The 8,520-nt window shown below is 42.5% G+C and overlaps 1 long non-coding RNA gene across 1 annotated transcript; it reads right to left on the bottom strand.

Moving 5' to 3' along the window:
- Nucleotides 1-5,341: 5,341 nt before the first annotated feature.
- LOC143842966 (uncharacterized) lies at nt 5,342-8,058 on the bottom strand. The gene is made up of 2 exons (XR_013233417.1): nt 7,773-8,058; nt 5,342-5,937 (listed from the first exon to the last, which is right to left on the bottom strand). It is a non-coding gene; the product is annotated as an uncharacterized LOC143842966 (long non-coding RNA).
- Between the last annotated feature and the right edge of the window lie 462 nt (nt 8,059-8,520).

Raw genomic sequence — 8,520 nt, 5'->3', positions numbered from 1 at the left:
TGGCAGTGGGAAGAGGAAGGGGAGGAGTTGTCCAGTCTGTAAGGGCATGGGGTTGACTGTGTGAGTTGTGTGGGAGGTTGTGGAGGCATGGTGGCAAATGAGGGCATGGGTGTGGGGATATGGGTGTCAAGAACCTGTGGTTTGGAATGTTTGTTGACTGTGAGAGAGGACTGACCTTTGGGAATTGTGGCATAGTGGTTACAGATGAGCTTTCCAAAGCCATGTCTTCAGATATGTGAAGGGAAAATCAGACTGAAAACTCTTGTTAGGGGGAGATTACATGGCAACCAATTCCTCCCAGTTCTGCGTCATTTCCATTTTGTGGGAATTAGGCCACATTCACCGAAATGCCCCTCTGCCCTAATACACATAGGGTAGTCACAGTACACAGGTGTCCACCCTGTCCCTTCTCCATTTTTTCACTGTTGATAAAATGTTATGTGCCCACATGCCCCTCCGCTTGTCAGTCCGCTTGTCAGTCCTCCACTTTTCAGTCCGCTTGTCAGACCGGGACCAAGGGGCCAATTGTTGCCCCCCCCATCCCGGACTGAGCCCACCCCAACACCCCTTACTGTTTTATTAAGAGGGAACAGATTGTGTTTGTATGCTAAACTGTTGCCATTTACTGGGTTTACCAACTGTGTTAATCTAATATCCGCTATACTTATTACTTATGCATCTAGATTCCCTTCCTGGCAACTAACTCCCCACCATCACCACCTCTCTAGCTATATATAAGGCTTGAGGAAACCTATTTTAATGTATCTGAAGAAGTCTGCATGCACATGAAAGTTTATACCCAGAGTTAAACTTTGCTGCTCTTAAAGGTGCCACTGGACTCAAACTCTGGCGTCTGATCAAGCGTTCCCATGGCTTGGATTTAGCTGGGGACTGCCCAAAGTCTACAACCAGCTGAAAAATACCTGCCAGATTGACCTTATTGCAACTCCTCTCTCCAAGAAAACGTCCCTAAGACCCCTGTTCCTGGCACAGCTTGCTCTGCAGAAAGAATGTTATGGAGTCACGCCTATGGCAGAACCAAGTATTGATGAGATTCAGAAACCACCAAACAGGAAGTGGAGACAACTATCATAGCTGGACCTCCAGTGAATGAGATGAGATGGAGAAGGGGATGTGGCAGCCTCATCAGAAGGAGGAGAAGAAGACTTGGTTCTTATATGCCACTTTTCTCAACCAGAAGGAGTCTCAAAGCAGCTTACAATCACCTTTCCTTTCCTCTCTCACAACAGACACCCTGTGAGGGAGGTGTGTCTGAGAGAGCTTGATATTACTGCTCAGTCAGAACAACTTTATCAGTGCTGTGGTGAGCCACAGCTGGAACAACCTCTGAATGAAGAAGTTCAGATGGAGATAAGGAAAGATACCAATATGAAGGGAGGGCATTCACTGGCAAGTCAGCAAACCTATGGGGAGAATGTAGGGAGGTAGAATAATAGAGGTGGCTGAGAGTGTAGAGAGGGTACCATTCACCAGATTAGAAGAAGAAGAAGAAGAGTTGGTTCTTATATGCCGCTTTTCCCTACCTGAAGGAGGCTCAAAGCGGCTTACAGTCACCTTCACATTCCTCTCCCCACAACAGACACCCTGTGGGGTGGGTGAGGCTGAGAGAGCCCTGATATCACTGCTCAGTCAGAACAATTTTATCAGTGCCGTGGCGAGCCCAAGGTCACCCAGCTGGATGCATGTGGGGGAGCGCAGAATCGAACCCGGCTCGCCAGATTAGAAGTCCGTACTCCTAACCACTACACCAAACTGGCTCTTAGGATAGAAACTGACAGAAATTTTACTGAACACAGGGTGCTGACCCAAAAGAGGAGGTTTCAGGGAGTGTCCAACCCCCTCCCTTCCCTCATCTGAGATCTGACCCAGGAACTCTTCAATGACTCAGTGATAGTGGAAGGTTCTGAGGCCCCTGGTGGGCATGGGAGTCTTGGCAGTTGACCACAATGGGTCTCAGCAGTGGAGTGGTACGATTGACATGAGACACTGCATGCATTTAGATATTGGCCATGTGCACACTCCTACAAACATGCAGCACTTGGTGCTGCTCAAGATAACTGAAAACCTATACAACCATTTCTAACAATCCCCCACAAAATAATAGCACAATCCATCAACATTACTGGCAAGTACCATTTCAATCAACAGCAGCTAATTTTTTCAATGTGTTCCTTAGCAGAGTTATGCCCCCTGTCAATTTTTATCACAGTATCAATAAAGTCTTTGCTCTTCTAATATTTTGAGCCTAAATCTCAGTTTCACCTACTTAATTTATAAATCAAGTGGTCTCAAAACATCATTTCTTTCAGCCAGAACTGTATCCATTATAAATGCGTCATAGACTTTGTTGTCTCAGCAGAGCAGCCTCTCTCAACTTTTTGACCATTGAGAAACCCATGAAACATTCTTCAGGCTTTGAGAAACCCCAGAAGTGCCGCAGTTGTGCAGAATATGGTTGGAAAGCATAGCTGTGTACATGCCCACCTGGGCCCCCTCCTCTTTCTCCCCCCCCCCCCTCCAGGCCCATCACTGGACATTTTGGGAGTGGTGGGTGGGTTGACATGAATATATCACCTGGTAAATGTTTAACAAATTAAAAAATATTTTAAAAAATAATTAACACCTACCCAACTTGGGTAACCCTTCCACAGCTGTCAAGAAACCTCAGAGTTTCAGGAAATCCTGGTTGAGAAAGCCTACAGTAGACCAATTTATATTTTTATATTTTTATACCGCCCTTCCATAAGGCTCTGTGTGGTATAAACAATTCTAAAAATTAACAGAAACCAATTTATGACCAAATTAGGTTGGATTCAGATGATTCATTGTTCACCTGCCCCTTTTTGTAATCTTAGACCCATCTCTGAACCAATCAAAACATTTTGAATGATTCCAAACAATCACTGTTTCAGTATAACAGCCAAGTAAAGCTATTATTACACCTTTCCTGCAATCAACTTATTAAACAGTAATGTGAATTTACCCTTAAAAGACATCATCTTCACAACCTTAAATGTGTTGAATTGAAATGGCTTTCTGCCAAAAACTAGTTTCATAGGCAAACAAGGACCAACTATCTCATAAATATACAATTCCCCATTCTCCTTGAAAATAAATTACACTTGGGAATGTATATAAAGCAAAATCTGGAAGCACATAATAGACCAAAATGAATTATCTGGAACAGAGAATAATAATAATAATAATAAAAATGCAAAGATTTTTTAATGCTGGGGAAGGGCATGATATTTACAAGAATAATTCAATGTAGATTGTTCCCATTAAACAAAAAATATGGATATAAAGCATGGTTACTACAAATAATCACACAGTACGTGCTTCCAAGTGCTGCCAGGTTAACATGTGGAAGTTAAAGGTTTACCTGCTTTCCTTTATATATATTGTAATGAAGGTCTTGTCAGCATTTAAAATACAGATATATGTGGCAACTGAGGGAAACAACATATAAAAATACCAAACAATCACACAGCAAATCAAGGATAAAGGGGGAAGAACGGCAACAGCCTTTCACACTTGTGCCCTTGCCATAGTGGAAACAAAACCAGGGGGATTATCTACAAGCAGGAGATACATGGTACCATTTTATCACACACTCTTTACCACCGAACAAACTCTTTCCTGTTTGAAAGGATGACAAAAATAACCAAACTTTACATAGTTTGACATCTATATGAGTATGTTGGACCTAAATTATAGATGTTGGGAATTAGATTAAGGATGGGTGAATGGGATGGTAAATTCCCTGCTTCTGTGTCCAAATTTATGGTTAAAGCTGCTACTGTTGCTTTAGTTGCTAACAGTGTAATTCTAAGAAGAGTTACTTCCTTCTAATTCCACTAAAGTCAAAGGGCTTAGAAGAGTGTAACTCCACTTAGGTTGGCACATTAAATAATTTTGTCTCACAGCTTGTGTTGATGTGGTAATTAGAGAAGCATGTGACCCTTGAAAGAATGAACTTTGCTGAAGATTTACTGTAAACATTTTCAGTATTTTTACCCATGTAACATTCCAGTAACATGACCTCTAAAGTAATTGCTTAAAAGCTTGGAAAGTCCCAATTGTACTAAAGTGGAAGAAAGGGTATCTCTCTTGGCCCAAAGAGAGTTCAACTAGTTTGGCTCATAATGGATGACCATATTAAAGTTTAATGGGTTTCTGTTTTGTTATTTTGCTAAGGGTTGGGGGGGTTACATATACGTGTGCGTGCTTTATTGTGTTTAAGCATAATAAACTTGAGGGTTCTGAGAATTTATAGCTGCTTTGAAATGCTAATTTATAGAATATGAAATCACAGCATTTGTTTCTTAAGAACATTTTGTTGTTTTCCATGGTCATATTGTCTGACACTAAAGTGCATATTTTAAAACACAGTTTTTCTGATTGCATAAAGAAGAGAAGATATCTAGACATTTTCTAGAGGATCATGTATAGTTTGGCGAAACAGAAAGTAGGGCAAAGAACAGCAAAGAGCCAATGTGGTGTCACAGTTAGCCACTGACCAGGATCAAGGAGGCCTGTATTCAGATCCATGCTTGCAAAGCCCTTTACTGGGGGACCTTCAGCCACTCATTCTCCCTCACTCTAAGCTTTTACATAGGATTATTATGAGGATAAGATACAGGAAGGTAAAAACAGTTCAGTGCCTTGAGCTCTTACAAATAAATAAAACTATGAAGAACTTAAACATGGAAAATGAAGGAATATTTCATAGTCTTCTTCTGATTCAAGATAGGAATAATTACAAACCATTCAAATTAACCTTGCAGTCCACTCTAGTGTTGGTTTTGTTGGAGAAATAACAGACTGCTAGGAGTCTAGTTAATGTAAATATGACTGAAGGTGTGGCTCAGTCTACTTGTCCCCTTGGGTGAACTGTGCAACATTCTCTAGTGTTTAGGATTTCTTGAATGTTTTCTCTTGCATTTCAGCCTACTTGTTGGAGTGTTCAGTTAACTAAACTGGGTCTTAGACTGTTTAGCAAAAACCTTAAAGAACAGTAGCACAGCGGAAAGAAATGTGTCCCAAGAGCCAGCCCACGCCGCTATTGAAGAAGCTGCAAGTGGGCAGGAGAAGAAGGGCACGTGGTTCTTATATGGCCAGTCAGTTGGCCGGGCAAACGAGCACTAGGGAGGGAGAGGCATCTGGCAGCCACACCTATTTAGGCTCAGGGGCTGCATCACCTGGGCCTTTTCCCTCCCAGCAGCAGCAGCAGAGTACAGCAGCTCCCACAGCGGCCTTTGGGCCTTTGGGCCTTTGGGCCTTTGGGCCTTTGGGCCTTTGGGCCCCGTTGGCGGAAAGGACAGTTTTACACATTTTATTCTTATACATTTATACATTTCATTGTTACACATGTCATTGTTTATCATGAATTCCATAGTCCAATCAAATCCATACAAGAAAGTTTATCAGGTTGCTACAGATTCTACCATAACTTTGCAAGCTTATCAGGTTGCTACAGATTCCACAATATCTTTATTAATATGGTACATTATAAAACTGTTGATTCACGAATGATTCACTTTTATACATGTCATTGTTTAACATCAATAACAATTCATTGTTGAACATGAATAGTATTGACTAAATCAAACAAATACAGGAATCATTATCAGGTTGCTGCAGCATCCACATATTATTCATATGCTACAATATTAAACTGCTTCTTCATGAAGGCCAGATACAGGTGCCAATGTTTCTGAAATTTTTCCAACAATCTTGTATTTACAAATCTTTTCATGTTTTCCATCTTCCCAAGTTCGCAAATCCCAGTGTGATTTCTTGCTTGCAGTTCTATGTTAGTATTAGTCTAGCAGTGGTTTCTCAGTTCAGTTCTTCCTCATGTCCTTCCAAGTTGCACCACCTGGAGCTCCTGGTGGGGGGACTGGGCCGCAGGTTCTGGGAGAAGGAGAAGGAGAAGGTCTTAAAGGTACTATTGGAGTCAGACTTTGTTGTACACACAGACTAGACTAACATAGAATGGACCAAACAGGTCTCAACCCCAAGGGGTCTTCCTCAGTAGTCAAATTGTTATCAGAAATGCACTCATGCATAAAATGAAAGGGGTTGCTGGGTGGCAAAGAAAAATCTGTTCAGTAGTGCTCCAACTACTCTTTCTATTATAAAAAAATATCTGTTTTGGAAACCACCCTCTAAAATAAGCACTTCCTGAGACCACCATTCTCATTTGCCCAGTTCTCAGTTACCGGTGCATTCCCACATGTATCTGAAAAAGCTTTGTCCAAGGACCATGAACGTTTCAATAAGTCAATTAACAAACTGGAGTGGACGTGTACAATTGCCAGAAATTCTTTTAACACAATACCCTCTGTACCTTTAGATGGCTGTCAGACACTGCAACTAGTGTTAAAGGTGATGAACAGGAAGAACAGGATGTTTAGATTTGTAGAAATGGGGAAAGTGGGGGCTTCACATTGTAATTTTGCAAAAGGGAATATTGGTAGCTTCTCTAAACATCCCCCATGGGCATTAAGTGGTGCCCCAGCTCTCCTTGCGCCAGGCCTCACTTTTAGTTCTCACAGCTTTTCTTAACTTTTTACCATTGAAATATTTTACCCTGAAATATTCTTCAGGCTTTGACAAACCTCAGAAGTGGGATCTCTAGGTGGGACCTGGAGAATCCCTAATATGAAAGTTCCTTTCCAGACTGCAGAGATCAGTTCCCCTGGATGAAAGGGCTGCTTGGGATTTGGGTGGGGGGGCTGTGTAGCATTCCTTTCTACAGACAAACACACACACAGAGAATACGGGGGGAAAGCATTCCTTCCTTCTCAAATAGCAAACCTAATTAACCACAAAATCACCTTTTCATGCAGGAGATACCTGAGTGTCTCCCACCTTGGATTGCTTTGAGAAGCCATGACTAGAAGGTCTATATTTAAAGGGAAAGAATTCCATAGCATTCAGCAAGCAAGTCAAAAAAGATTTACACCATCCTCCTGCAATCGCTCCTAGCTACATCTCTTTCAATCAATGGTAATTTGTACAGCTTGGTGTAGTGGGTAAGAGCAGCAGCTTCTCATGTGGTAAGCTGGATTTGATTCCCTTCTCCTCCACATGCTGGGTGACCTTGGGCTAGTCACAGTCCTGTTAGAAACTGTTCTCACTGAGCAGTTTCTCTCATAACTTCCTCAGCCTCACCTATCTCACAGAGTGTCTGTTGTAGGGAGAGAATAGAAAGGCTATTCTAAGCCACCCTTGGGCTCCCTTGGGCAATCAAAAGCAGGGTATAAAAACCAACTCTTCTTCTACTGGGAAGGTACTACTGGAAAACAGTGTCTCCCCCCCCCTCCCCATCCACATGACCTCATGGCATTTCTTTGCCCTGTTTATAGTTTCCCCATCTTTCATGCCATTGGTCTCAAATTTGCTATGTTGTGGTGGTCTTAGAAAGACTGCAGCAAGACCAAGGTGGTATCCTTATGGAAAGGGAAAGTCCCACACACATCAGCATTAATTTCCCTGCTGCAATTGTTTGTGATGGTTACCCCCAAAGCATTCCTCCCTCCTCAAACTGCAAATTGCAAATCTCACATGAGTTACTCATGAATAAACATTCCCAGGGCAGAGGCTTTTCCTGGCCACCCTGGGTCCCAGAGGGTCAGCAGGGAGCTGTTTTTGAGCCTCCCACATCCTCCCCCTCCAGAAGGCACACAGCAGACAGCTTGCTTTCCCCCATGTCCTCTGAGTTGAAAGAGGCCAGGGCAACTTACCAGCAACAGGGCATCCTCTGTTCCTCCTCTTCTATCCATCAAACTTCTGAAGCCAGCAGGAAGTTGGAGACAGAGAGTTGATCCCTCCTGGGGCTATAATACCAGGATGGGTCAATTCTGGCTGAGGGCCATCTTTTATTGGGGGACTATTTCTGAGGGGACCAATCAGGTAAGGAGTAAACTGTCTGCATGCAATTTGAGCTGATTAGCCCTCATTGGAAGAGTACAATTGGAACTGACTGGCCCTCATTGGCAGCCTGCAATTTGAACTGATTGGCTATCATTGGCAGAGTACTCCCCCCTTATTAGCAGCACACTCCCAGGGAGGTCTAATAAGGTAGGGGATTGTCTGCATGCAATTTGAGCTGATTGGTCCTCATTGGCAGAGTGGTGGAACGACCTCAGGGAGGGCAAACCAGGTAGGGAGTGAGTTGTCAGTGTGAGTTATTATTATGTTTAATGATGATGATCTGTGGAATTCCAGCAATTCTTTTCAAGTTTTACAGATACAAATCAGGGAAAGAGAAAGAGAACAAGGACCCAGGCTTCCTACTAAGTGTAGCTTTTCCACTGCTTTATTCAACAACACCTCTGTGCTGAAATGAACTGAGTCTTTAATCCTAGAGGTAGAGGCTGACACTTTATTTTTATTTTGTTTATTTAGATTTATTTAGATGTAGGCAAAAGCCTCTGTTGTCCTTACTGGATTTATATGCAGCTTTTGATTCAGTAGGGACTTTTAGGGACT

This window comes from Paroedura picta, chromosome 1 (genome assembly GCF_049243985.1).
Source record: "Paroedura picta isolate Pp20150507F chromosome 1, Ppicta_v3.0, whole genome shotgun sequence".
Classification (NCBI taxonomy): domain Eukaryota; kingdom Metazoa; phylum Chordata; class Lepidosauria; order Squamata; family Gekkonidae; genus Paroedura; species Paroedura picta.
Note: the sequence above shows the minus strand (reverse complement) of the source record. Positions and strands in the feature narration are given on the sequence as shown.